A 14,419-nucleotide genomic window follows, 5' to 3' on the forward strand; every position below is an offset into this window, starting at 1 on the left:
TCGTTAAAAGTTTTTATCATTCTCTCCAAATCTTTATTTGTTAGGACTTTGATATTTGACACAAATTTTATGCTTAATAAGGCTAATAAAGGTTCCTTAGGTACATCCCACCCTTTATGGTTTGGAATTTCTATAGAAAGTCTTACCTTTGAACCTCAAAGAAGGAGGGAATGAATATAGATGGAAGATCAACTACCTTTAAGAGTTAATGACTATGAGCATCCAATAAAATTAACAATTAAAAAAAACTTATAAATATAAAAATAGCTTGCTATAAAAATTCATCAAGCTTCTTTAACAGAACCATCAAGTGTATTCACAAAACGTTATAGCACAAATGTAATCATGTCAGGGAAAATTTCATTAATATAAATAAATAAATATAATATACACACACTGAAAGAAATATTATAAAAAGTGTAAAACACAAAGGCAGATGTCAACAAACCGTTTTGGTTGGATTCAAGTTAATGTGTAACACATGCATACATACATACATATACATACATACATACATATATATATATATATATATATATATATATATTCTCTAAGAAATTATTGTTGACTTTTTGAGTCTTATCCTTATTTTGATTATGACAAACAACAACATCTTATGTTTGTGCTTAGTGTTGAACAAGTTAAATCTTAGAAAAGCACAGATGATGCTACAATATGAAAGCCTTAAAAAACTCCTATATAATCATATTTCCAAGGTGTATTCCATAGTCACTAGAGAGCAGGAGCAGAAGACTTGTGTAATCTTATGTTGTAATAGGAATTAAGGTTTGGATGTGCATGCATTTCACTTGATTTATATTGAAGCTCATCAAGACCTAGGCTGACCAAAGGAACCCCTTAACTGAACAAAAACTTTCCATAAACATTTTCTCAAAAGGTTTAGAATATTTTTAAATACAAGACAAGCACTAAAACTAAAATTTATGAAGGCCCGGCCGACCGGCCTTCCACAGTTTATCTAGCTCGTTTGACCGGCATGTGTAAAGGGATTGATCTTATAAAGGCTCAACAGGCCGACCCTCACACACCGTTTTAGCTTGGCAGACCAAAGGGCATAAATGTCTTTTATATAGGCTCAACAAACCGATCCTTTTATAACGTGCTAAGTCCGGCCGGTCAACCTCCTAGCTTGGCTAACTGGTTAGTCATGGTCAACTTGCCAAACTAACGAAGGTTTGTGAAATCGCCTTACGTCGACCGACCGAACCTCAGGCCAGTCGACCAAACCTCTTGGGCAGTTCAAATTTTGAGCCAATAACAGCCAGAAAATTCAAGTTTTATTTTTTATTTTTTTACTGCCCAACGGTCACCTAACGGTCATTTTTGAAGTTTGGCTATAAATATAAGCCCAAACCACTTTGCAAATGTTAAAGAGAAATACCAAAAATTCATTTCATTATTCTTTGAATATTCTCCCATTTTATACTCTACTTTTAAAGATCAAATCTTAGTCTTCCCATATTTCTTTCTCTGAAAAATACTTTTAAGAAATCTTAGGGTTTATACAAGTTGGCCTTTAGCATATATTCATTCAATATATTTTGCTTGAGAGGCCTCTTGTTCTTCAAGATTTCAAAAATCAAATCATTTTCTCCGAACACTCTTTGTTTTGAAAAACATACTTTCTTGGAGAAAATTTGTTTTGAGTTCTTGAAAGAGACTTAAGCTAGTATTCAACTTCACACATTTGGCTTGAAAGTCCCTTTTGTTTTGGTAGTCAATTTCAAAGATTAGATTCTCCTATACATTTCATCAATAAAAAATTATTTGTGGAGAATTTCTTTGAGTACATCAAGAGTGCTTAAGCAAAATATTAACTCATATATTGCTTGCTTGAAAAGCCTCTTGTATTTTTGATTTTATACAAGGTCAGACTAAAGGAAAAATATGTTCCTAAACTCTTCACATTTATTTGAAAAATATTTTTGAGAGACAAATCATTTACTCTACAAAGCTTCATTTGCAAATCATCTGATAGTGCATATAGTACTTAATATTGTACATCATCTGCTTGTTGTAGAAACATTCTATTTGTACGCAATCTTTTATATTTGTTATATTCCCGGCGTACGGTCGGAAGAGGATTGCACTGTCTTGTAAAGTGCACCGGATTGATTCAAACCCGGTTAGGAAAATTAGAAGCACCATCCAGTAAGGTGTGGCTGTAGGTTGTGGTTCAGCCCCGAAATTTGAGTTGGGTTTACCTCACCCCGTAAGGAGAGGTTGTAACGGTATCGTTCCACCTTCTGAGTAAAGGTAGTTGAATCCTCTAAATAGGGTTGGCTTGAGACAGGGAAGTAGGCACTGTTGACCGAACCTCGATAACATATCATGTGTCACTCTTTCCTTACACTCTTTACATTTCAATATTTGCATGATTATATTTATCTGCTGATATCATTGCTAGTGCATTTTATATATAAATTTGTGATTGATTAGGAAATATTGGAACTGTGATGTGTGTAAATTATTTAAATAGTTATATGCATCTGCTAGATTAATAGTTGATTAGACAGACAATAGGTTCGGTTATAATGATTGCGTATATAAAAATAAGACACTTGACCTAGAAAATTTTAAATTTCCAATTCACCCCCCCTCTAGTGATTACACCTAAAACCTCAATTCCTTTTTAAAAAGTCATAATTTTTATATAAATATTATTTTATTAGAATAAAAGACACTAACCTCCTTTAAAATTTAACAAAATAAATAAATAAAACCTCCGCTCAAGTTTTAAAAATCTCAAGGTCTTCCTCCCTAAGATTTTATAAAATCTAATCTCTACTAAAATTTGCCAAAAAGATAAAATCTTCAATGTCAAAAGTAAGCATTTTAAAATTTCAAGAAAGATTCTTTTATTTTACCCCGATGCATATATACCATAGCTCCAAATTTGCTTCTCTTTATGCTCAAATTGTAATCGTAATCAACCATGCAAAGCTACCAACCAATCACCCCTCATATACACAACAAATATGTGTCAAATGCTCAACAAAGTGCCCACAAGGTAGGGTTGTATTTTAACTTAACCATGCCCCTTGAATCGCTAATGAAATTGAAGTTTTGATTTGCTAGAACAGCAAATTAAAACCAAATCATTTCAAAACAGTTAATTGAATTCCAATTAAACCATTTTTTAAGTAAATATCCAACGATTAACCAAATCAAACCGTTAGATCCAATATAAAATTTTAAAGTCGCAACCAAATAATATTTTTTTTACTATTATACTCAACATATTAATTTTAAAATTCAAATATTAATATTCAAGTATCATTCATAAAAAATTTATAAACTTGAAATTAGATCCAACATAACCTTAAAACTGTCCAACCTCCACCCCTGAATTGAGCGTAAACAAAATTCACAATCTAAGTTTCAATTCTTGAAAAATAACATTGGAGTAACCAATCCAATTTTTAATTATTGAAAAAGAAATTCATTTGAATTGTTAAAAATAAAATAATGCATAGCTAAGTCGTGTGTGCGCGTCTATATATTATAACATTCCAATAACATATATTACTGATTGGACAGAATTGAAAACAAATTCTTAATTATAAAAAAATTAAAAAATTGAATAAAAATAATAACTAACGAAATTTTTTATTCAATTTGATTAGTTTTGTTTGAAAAAAAAAAAAATTCAAAAACCTATTCTTCCTTGAATTTCAACAAAAGTGTGAGCAACCATCAAATAATGAAAATGCATACCTATAAAAGATACACTAACCCAGCATTTGAGATCATAGAATTCAAAACTTAAATTTGAATTTGCATGACTTTGAATATAACTTGATATAAATTATATGGGATTTCTACTAAATTAATGCAAATCGAAATCCAAATCTCAAAATCTATTCTTCCAAACACTATCTAAGTATTTATTACAATCTTCATTACTACAAATTTTTTAACAAGTTTAGTGCTACGTCCGAAGCAACACAACATATCAAGGTACTGTTGTTTCAATAAAAAGGGAGAAGATGAATGAGTAAAATATTTAGATATCAGTAGAGGTTGATGTTATTTTCCGAGAGGCCAACATTTTTTGACAACCTATACGTACGAGAAATTAGATAGTCACAGAAGGAGATTCAAATTTGTTAAATTGATTAAAAACTCAAACCCAAACTGAACTAGTGGAACAAAAATCAAAATAGACCATATCCAACTGATGGGATCAAACATCCCTATAGACAATCATCTGAATTGAAGAAATTTTTTTTTCATCAACTTTAGGTACCAAGACAAAACTGGTAAACCTTCAAAAGTCTATTCATTCATAAAGCCTTCCAGTCAGTCTCGCCCACTTTAAATATACTAATCTTTCTATAAAAAGGAAAAAAAAAAAAAAAAGTAAATAAACAGAAACAAATTTAAAAAGCAAAAAGAATTGCCAATTGCCCATAAACAGTATTTCCATGCAATCCCCTGCACCGCAATTGGCATATCAGAACAATCATTATCAGAACAGGGAAAGGACCGCAAATAAATGCATAGCCGATATGGCAACAACCATGGTGTTTGACAGATTTTGCAATTAATAAATAAATCATGCTAACATACAGATTAACAGATTACACCAGCAAACCCACACCCTGGCACTGGGGAAGCTCGCAGATTTGCAGTTGCCATGAACTTATCCAAAATATGATTGAACACTACGCGTCTGAGAGTATTTTTTGGCCATCAACAACCTCGAACCACGACAGGATATCATCATGAGCATTGTTTATAATATACAGTACTAATGTTTTCACGACACAGTTTTTTTCTCTCGAAGGAGAAAAAATGCATAGTAAGGACAGCCAGTACTGTTGTCCTGATTGAATGGCATATTCTACTAGCCATTCGTCTGGTATCCTATGCAAATATACCTGTCTGGGGTCCCCCACTATGGGGTCCCAGAGTTGGACCTTTCTCCAGTCAGAAGTCATCTAGCGAACCCCACCTCACTGTGCTGTCAAAATACCAGGGGCCATTTCATTCAACTATGAAATTATTTAATCAAACAAATATATATATATATATATATATATATTTCAAATTGGAAACACTCAGAAACTGTTACCTATTTTTGCAGTTGCACACGTAATTACCAAACAGGACCAATCAAAATCCAATATCCAAAAGGAAGCACTTGTCAACAATTAATCTAAGGTACCCTGTCTATTTTAAAAAAATGAAACCCCAACCCCGTGAGGATGCGTAAAGGCTTCATTTTGATGGTGGCACCGTAGATTCTCCAGTAACATAAACTAAAGGTGACGAAGTCACGAAGGGAACATGAAAGGAACAGGGCAGCACCCACAACCTGGTTGCAGAAGTCAAAAATGTCTGCGGTTAAGAGGCAGCAACAGTTGCAACAACGTCTTTTATAGGAAAGAAAGTGTTGCACCTCAGCAATTTACTAACATCACGAAGCATTAAAAATATATTACGCATATGAAAGCATGCTGTGAGCAAACATAAATACAGAAATTCAAATCACATGCTTCTAATCGTTCTGGAGCTAACTGAAAAAGCAACTTGGATGTTTTTAGACTACTGAGACTGTTCTCCACACAGATTCTTCCCCCTTGTTGGATAATCAAATAAAGCCTAAGGCTCCTACGATAATTAGATGATTCCGCATGCAAGTGATTGGATCAAGTTGAATATCAAATTTGCAAATAATCGTGTTCAATCGGTACTTTATTCGGATCTTTTTAGGTCGCCTAGTGATTACATAAACTCAATGGATGAATATGGGACTACACCATTCCCTACTTGGAAGCCTTGGGAATGAGAAACGCTTTTGAAAGTACTAAAATCAAACAACTCGAGAAGTTATAAATTGCGAGAGATGCTAATTTAATTATTAAAAGATTTCTAGGGCTTAGGTCGGTCCTTTGGAATATATAAATATATATATATATAATTCCATAATTTTTAGTTTGACAAACAGGATTGGTATGGAAATTTGAATATCTTAGCCATGTTGAGGGGTGATATGACAAGAGACTACTCAATTCATACTGGGACATTCGTTAGTAATCACGCTTAAATAGTTTTCCTTCCATACTATGTATAATTCCGTAATTTTTAGTTTGACAAACAGGGTTGGTATGGAAATTTAAATATCTTAGCCATGTTGAGGGGTGATATGACAAGAGACTACTCAATATGACAAGAGACTAAATTAGTTAGTAATCATGCTTAAATAGTTTTCCGTCCAATTTAATGATCATTATATAGGTAGAACTAGTCAATGACTCTGTCCTGAGCACAAAATTTTCCCAACCAATAAATAAATAGTTACAAAAGTACTAGCATGCTTTTGCCGAGGGTACCCTCAGATTAGAATAGTACAAGCAATAGTCCAACTTACCGCATGCAACTGCTACACTATTGAACAACATGTTCATATGCTTGGATGTCTTATTCCTATAAATAATAAATGATTGGTACCATAGACCACCATAAAATGGATATAAAAACTTAAACAAATTGGTGATAGGTGGAGAGGCTCAGGAAGCTAAAGGACTGATATTGGACTCCCTATAACACCTGCCTTCGTTAGGAACATGGCCCTAAAACTAGCTGCTTGTTCTAATTTTTTAACCTCCCATGAAGGCCAGTCCCAAGCCGAATAAGGGAGAACAGAGTTAGGTGGCTAAATGCCAATGTAAAACCATTACAAATTTGTATGATATGATATGGAAAAATGTAAGTGTAAAATGTAGGTTATCACTCTAATCATTCAATAAAGGCAGCCCTACAAACAAGCAACAACAATTTACACTAGCTGGTGCATATACTGAACATGGATAGAAGCTTTGAAAAATGAAATTCTCATCTACACATGGACTGAATGAATTCAAATGGTTTGATATCAATATTACAGACAAGAAGCAATCTGAACTTTCCCAAGACTCTCTAGTAAGTTAGGTTACAAGCAATCATCCAACTACCCCAACCCACCCAATCTAATTTACACTACACAAACCCAATTTGTTAACAAAGAATAATGCAATGCTGGCACAAAATATAGTTCCAGGCAGCATAGAAACTTGTGGAGGTCTGGGTGTAAATCACATTGTGGTGTACAGGTCTTTCATGAGAGTAAGAGAAAGAAAGAGTAATAAGGTAATGTAAAATGTGTAAAATGTGAGGTTGATATTGTCTTGGATAAGAAAACATAAAAGAAAGACGGTGAAGTTGCTTCAGTAAGCTTTAGTGAAAACCAAGTGGAAGGCTTAAACTTAGAATTGGAAAACAAGGAAAATGTTAAAAAATATGAGATTTATTCACAAAACTAGAGTTAATGAAGTTAAGTTCGCACTAAAAAAGATGAAAAATGTAAAAGCTATAGGACTAGATGACATTCCAATTGAAGTTTGGAAATGCCTAGGTGATAATGGAATTATATGGTTAATTAATTTAGTTCACATAATTATAAAAACTAAGAAAATGTTAGATGAATTGAGGAAATACACTTTAATACCTATATACAAAAATAAAAGATGCATTCAAAATTATAATAACTATCATGGAATTAAACTTATGAGTCATACAACAAAAATGTGATAAAGGTCAGTGAAACAAAGATTTAAGGTTAGAAACAAAGGTCTCAGAAAATCAATTTAGTTTTATACCTAGAGGATCTACTACAGAATCAATATATATTTTAAGAAGATTAATGGAAAAGTTCAGTGAAAAGAAGAGGGAGTTGTATATGGTATTTATTGACTTTAAAAAAGCAATAAAAAGTTTATGTAGTAGGTATATTAATGCCATGAAGGATATGAACGATAAAGTAGTTATTAGTGTTAGGACTACAGGTGGAGAGACTAAAGAATTTTCAATCACAATAGGTGTAAATCAAGGATCAACTTTAAGCTCTTACCTTTTTGTTATCATAATGGATGAACTAACTAAAAGTATCCAAAATGAGGTTCTATGGTGTATATTGTTTGCAGATGATATTGTTTTGGTTGATGAAACTAGGGGTGAAGTAAAATCTAAGTTAGAACTATGTAAAGAACCTTTAGAAACTAGAGGCTTTAGGATAAGTAGAAATAAAACAAAATATACATGCAATGTAATTTCGATCATAGTAGGAGGAATATTGGAGACAAAGTTAAACTTGATGAAAAAATCAATAACACTAGTAGATTTCAATCCCTTGGATCTATTATGCAAGCTGAAGGAAAAATTGAAGAAGACGTACTAAATAGAGTTAAAGCACGTTGGGTAAAATCGAGAAGTGCTTCAAGTGTGCTGTGTGATCATAGAATACCCTTATAATTAGAAGGTAAGTTTTATAGGACAGCTGTAAGACCAGCTATGTTATACGGATCAGAATGTTGGACGACTAAGAAACAACATATCCAAAAAGTATAAGTTACTGAGATGAGAATGTTAAGATGGATGAGTGTTCTAACATTAAAAGAAAAATTAAGGAACAAACATATTAGCAGTAAGTTAGGTATAGCTCCTGTAAAAGATAAGATACGGTATGGATGGCACAGATGGTTTGACACTTCCAATGTAGGATACATACTGTGTCAGTGAGAAAGAGTGAGTTAGTTACAATGAGGGACAATAGAAGGAATAAGGGTAGACTAAAAATAACTTGTAATGAGATAGTAGGGAGTTGTTTGGTATCAACAACAACAACAAAACCAAGCCTTAAATCTCACTAGAGAAATGAAACCAAAACCGAAAACCAAAAACCAAAAACAGAAACAAAAAACTAGAAACCAACAACCTGTTTGCTTAACATTTATAAAACTAATACAAATTAAAAACTTAATTAAAAAATGCTCATTTTCATCTTTAAATCAAGTAATATTATAAAAATATGATTAAAACAATAAAATTAAAAATAATATACATAAAAAATTACTATAATAAAAATTATATTTATCATAATTATTTTACTCAATTATTATACTATCAAATTTTACTTTACAAAAAATATTTTATTGGACATGACAATTAAGAAATAGTAAAAGTATTTTATAATTGGCTTTATTATTATGATTTGAAATTTATTTATATATTTCTTTTAACTATATTTAAAATTCATATGATCATTTAATTTTGCTTTTAATTTAAAAGTATACAAAATGAATAATTTTATCCAAAAAAAACTAATTCTGGATATTAACATTTCTGGCAATAGGTTGCCAAAACAACTGAAAACCATAAATTTTGGTTTTTAGTTTTTTGGCAAATAGCTAAAAATCGACAACAAATACAGATAACAGAGAACATAGACAAACGCGTTGCTATAATTTGTTTCTTTATTGTGGAGAAACAGAAATAGAAAACAGAAACCAACAATGATTCCAAATAGACCCTAAGGATTTAATAGCCCTAAATTTGTCAAAGGAAATTGTCTATGATAGAAAAGGATTCATGTAACTGATCCCACCTAGTGAGATGTAAGGCTTGGCTTGTTGTTAATGTTGTTGTACTTATTAGCTTAGGCTAACAAATAAAATTTTAGTATCAAAAATCTTATTCTTAAATTTTATATGTTAAATATATAAATATCATTATTATAACAAATAAAAAATATAAATATCATTATAGTTAAAATAAGTTACAACACTTATTCAAACATGCACTACTTTTTTCTTTTCAATATTTTAGAGATACTCTATCCTATGAAGTTAATTCAACATCTAAAAAAACATGCATTGTATTCCCTCAGGGCCTAATAAAAAAAGATTGAACATCAGGGGAATTAGACTAAAAAATTTTGAAACATGATATGAAGGATTTTTGGAAGGAAGATACACTTATTTGTTTTAACCTTTCTTAATAGGAATTTACTGCATTGAAAAGAAAAAAAAATCAGGGGGCAATAGTACAACATTAATGAGAAATCTTTATAAATATAATAATTTTTTTTTTTTGGAGGGGGGGGGGGGAGAGGGGAGAAGTAGTCTTGGATCCACTAGTGTAGGTAGTTGCTCAACCCCGTAGGGTGGCAGTAAATAAGACAACCCCACCTGAATATAGTGTGAAGTAACTTGTCTCAATTGTTTACTATGAGTTGATATATGTTAGGCTAGTAGTCAAACTTTTAACCACTCAACAAGAAGTTGGAAATAAAATTGACCCAATACAAAAAGCAATTTAGATGATGACTGCACTTAAAACACAATTATAAACCATAAATAAGCAACGTCCATCAATACATTTCAACCATTCATCCCACAGTGGCATAACTCTTAGTGGGTTAAATGAATTCCATCCAAATCTAGTTTGCATTCAAGCGTGTTTGCAATCTTCGCCATAATCATCCTTGGTTTGTCTCACTTAAATAGAGTATGAAAAATGAACAATGCAATTCAGCATATCAAAAGTCATAACAATCAAAGCAAGAAATTCAAAATTGTTTGTTACTAATGAATAATCTACTCATTCCACCTTCCCTCAACATACAGCCTTGAAAGTAGGATACACAAACATTTGGGAAAAAAAAATAGGTGAAGGGGCCAAGGAGGTATTCTGTAAAGTTTGCGGGAAGGTGGAGCAGAGATTAGGAAAAGTTCATATATATATATATATGATAAGCAGAGAATATTATTAAAGATAGAGCAAAAAACTAAAACCCCATAAATGGAAAAACCACAGGGTGGACAGGGAATCCTCCCATAATACAACAGAAGCAGAGAAAGAGGAAAACTATAGTACAATTATAATCAAGCAAAGCAGTCCAATGAAACAGTTCATTGTTAGAAAATACATTTTCCCAACTAAAACCTATACACCCATATCCTACTGCAAAAACCATCCTGTAAGAAATCTTTTGGCTTCCTCATCTTGTGACAAGTTGAGATTGCCAAACTAATCATAATTTATTTCATAGGCACCAGTTCACAGGAATGTTTTCTTTTAAGTGCCCAATATTTCTATATCAGTGGGGATGAACGGCCTAACAAGTATTGATTAAAGTTTCTGACATATTGGATTTTGCACTGCATGTGATCCCACAAATTATTTCAAAAGGTTAACTAGATCCTGTTGTGTCAATATTACAAGTCAATTGGACACTAGAAAATCTAAAATAGTTTGCTTAGTACATTTATACAACTTCGGAACTTCCTAATTATCATAAGTGACAATATCTAACTGAAAGAATTCAAAGCAAAAATCAATCCCCTTTTCACTAATTGAGCCAAGTACAAATAATGAATGTTCTGCTAGTTAGCTTGCAAGCTTCTTGATCTGATTTTACGTAATCAACGGCATACAAATATTTAGATTACATTACTAATTTTTTTTATATATATAAGAATGAAAATATATTATGAAATAAAGAAGATGGATTACAACTGAAGGACAAGGAATCCTCATAAAATAAAATAAGAAAGCAAAATTCTAACAAGGATTAACCAAGAAAACCCTCTTTAAACTAAATTACTCAAATAAAAATAAATATTTAGCCTTATGCTATGCAAGCCTAGCTAAAAGGACAACAGAAATCCGCATGGCTAAGCGAACAGCAAATGGTAGACCACAGGTAAAGGCCACGGGGCAGAGCTACACAAAGTATGTGTCAACATTTGCTTGGGGACGGTGGGGGTTTGTGAGTAATTCACCAATTAATGACCACGCTAAGTTCTATCTTATGTATTAGGTTTGTTTAAAGTTCACACTCAAACTCAAGCTAGTCGACATAAAACCAAACCAAGCTGAAATAGTTAGATGAACCGATCATCATTCTTGGCTTGTTCTCCAACACCCAATTTCATCATCAATTTTTGCATCTTTTTATATTTAACTTCTTGCCTTTGGGTCATCCATGTCCAGAAAGTTCATGTTCTGCAATGGTAGTCATCAAAGACGTAATAAGAAACTCAAGTATTACAAATTCATATTTTAATAATAGGGCAGCTCACAGAAAGGTTCTGTTCATTGAGAACTACAAATCCATTTTACCTGCCAGACAGGAAATATTCAAAATCCTGTTTATTGCCTAACCATTATAATAGCAATGTTGCATATTTACTATGCCAGTTTTTAAACAATTTCTAAAATTTAATCAATATACATTTCTCAATATTATAAAATTAAAAATGTTTTAAATTTTAACATTGGCATTTGACATATTCACCTGTATATGAGAGTTTTTTTTCCATTCCAAATCAACTCAACAATTGGATTTTCTTTTATATTAAGAAAACCTGTCAAGTCACCACTTGACCAAAAGGCTCAAGTTATTAGGTTTTGGGGCAACAATGAGTCCTATGAATGTGGTAATGTAAACAAACAATAAAATGACACCCATTACAGGGAATAAGACAATATTTAACAAAATAAATGATAAATACAGAAATAAGGATTGAACCAAGTTTTGTTACAAATACTTTTGGACGTATGATTGCAGTCTAGAAGCTTTTGTACTTTGGGGTGAGATTCTCATTGAGAATTCCAGAGGGAACAAAGACCTCAGGTTGGTGGATATTCTGCAAAATGCTGAATGGCGACAAGGGAAAAATACGACAATTGCACAGAAAACCCTGGTTTTTCTTGTCGAAATTGTGGACTTAAAGATATAGTGAAGTGTGAGGGAGAAAGTCATAAGTGTAATGAGCTTCCCAAAGAGCTTAATTATGCAAAGATGGTGAAAATTGGAGCTTCTAACAATCGGAGATGGCGTAATTCCAAGAAGCACCAATTGGGAAACTCAGCAAGGTAAGTCTTCGATTTTGAAAACCGCCAATTTGGTAGGGAATTGATTCTTGGGCAGTATCTAAGAGGTCCAAATCTGTTTCAAAATTTAAGCAAAATCCACCTAAAGACAACGAACTGAGATATGGGCAAAAGTTAATTGAAGAAAACAATTTCTACACTACACATTTTTTTGGCCCAGAGACCTAATCTGAAGCCTGCGTATCCAATAGGCCCGAGGGAGAAAAAAGGGGCTGGTTTAGTTAGGGTGGAAAAAGAAAAGCCCAATACAACTCAGAATACAGGATTGTATGGGGCTTCATTTGAAAGATGGGGGCTTGGGTCTACAGCCTTTAGGGAAGACAACTGTAGCCATAAATGTGTAATGGGAGATGTAAGAGACATCGAGCAGGGAGGATGATTTAGTAATGATCTAACTTGGAATCAGAGTCCTGCAAGATAAAAAGGGGTGTTGATTATCTTGGTCATTTAGCATTGTCAGTGTGTGAGTGATATTGTTAACAAGTGGTGTTTATAAGGGTATTATGAAATGTACTTTAACATATATTATAAATAGAAAGAGAGACCTATCATTGTGATTAGGTCTTCCATTTTACCCAATTATTCAACACAGTATCAGAGCATGACTCTGGAGACCTAAACGCTACTTGTTAGAGCCACCATCAAAATTGAAGCCTAAAACCCTAAATCTGATGCATGTTTACCATCATAGAAGAATTTTTAGCAACACTATAGCCCTATAAAACAGCCAACAGCTGCCAGAAGCCAGAGCAGTTGCCTGAATTTTCCTGAGTGATGCTGCCAGTTCGGAAAACAAAATCCACTATAGATTTTGTTAAAACAACACCAGTGTCACCCACGGACACTGCCATCTGCCCCCCACCCCCCCAAAAAAAAAAAAAAATTAAATCCCAACCCAGAAACCTCCCCACGTGCCCTCGCATGCCGGCCGAAGGCTGCCATGGCTGATCCCATGCGCCAGCATATGAAGCCAATTTAAGGCATGTTTCCGGCCTGAATTATTCCAGCAATGCTTAAATCCCTCTATAAACATATTACTGAAGCTTTTCATGATGTTTTTGGTCCAAAGATCTCACCTTTTTCAGTTGCTCATATACAACATCCAAGTAATGGTTGTTTGATGCTTCTTGAAACTGTTTTTCATTGTTTATTGAATTTATTGGGCCTAAAACAGTGGTATTTTCTGTGTTTTTGATTCATATGTTGTGGGCTTGTGGCTTGCATCAGTTGTGAGGTTGTGCATATTGGGATCATGCTGGTGAATTGAAAAACATGTTGTCCACTGTGTGTTTTTTATCTGTTGCTCTATCAAGGTTTAATGTGTGTTGGGATGGAGTTCCAAGATCCAAAAAGTGTGTCTCCCTCATCAGTTACTCGTTTGAGTGAAACAGCATACTATAGCTGTCTCAATGGAGGAGTTATTCAAGGTTCCTACAGTATTCAGGCATTCCAATAAGCATCTCATCACATTGCATCTCTTGCTCAGAAATGTAACCATACCATTTGTATGTCATACGGTATCTCTCCCACTAGTCCTTGGGTTATTGACTCTACTAATACTGACCATATGACAAATGTCACCAACTTCTTTTCTACTAACTAGTATTCTACAAATCTACCTTAAGTTACCCTTGCTAATAGGACCACTACTGCTACTAAGAGAATAAGAACAGTAAAT

General features: G+C 33.0%; 1 protein-coding gene across 20 annotated transcripts in view; it reads right to left on the bottom strand.

Moving 5' to 3' along the window:
- Positions 1-4,116: 4,116 nt before the first annotated feature.
- Positions 4,117-14,419, bottom strand: part of LOC131155705 (uncharacterized) — a 95,226-nt gene continuing 84,923 nt past the window's right edge. For 4 of the 20 annotated variants that reach the window (XM_058109037.1, XM_058109044.1, XM_058109036.1 and 1 more), the window contains 2 exons: positions 5,099-5,341; positions 4,534-4,987 (listed from right to left, as the gene is read on the bottom strand). The gene's annotated coding sequence lies outside the window, so the exon portion shown is untranslated. Of the gene's footprint in view, positions 4,459-4,533; positions 5,438-11,171; positions 11,851-14,419 lie in introns of those variants that run through there. The other 16 variants (XM_058109038.1, XM_058109045.1, XM_058109029.1 and 13 more) reach the window with 9 other exon arrangements.

The sequence above is a fragment of the Malania oleifera genome, chromosome 5 (assembly GCF_029873635.1).
Source record: "Malania oleifera isolate guangnan ecotype guangnan chromosome 5, ASM2987363v1, whole genome shotgun sequence".
Classification (NCBI taxonomy): domain Eukaryota; kingdom Viridiplantae; phylum Streptophyta; class Magnoliopsida; order Santalales; family Ximeniaceae; genus Malania; species Malania oleifera.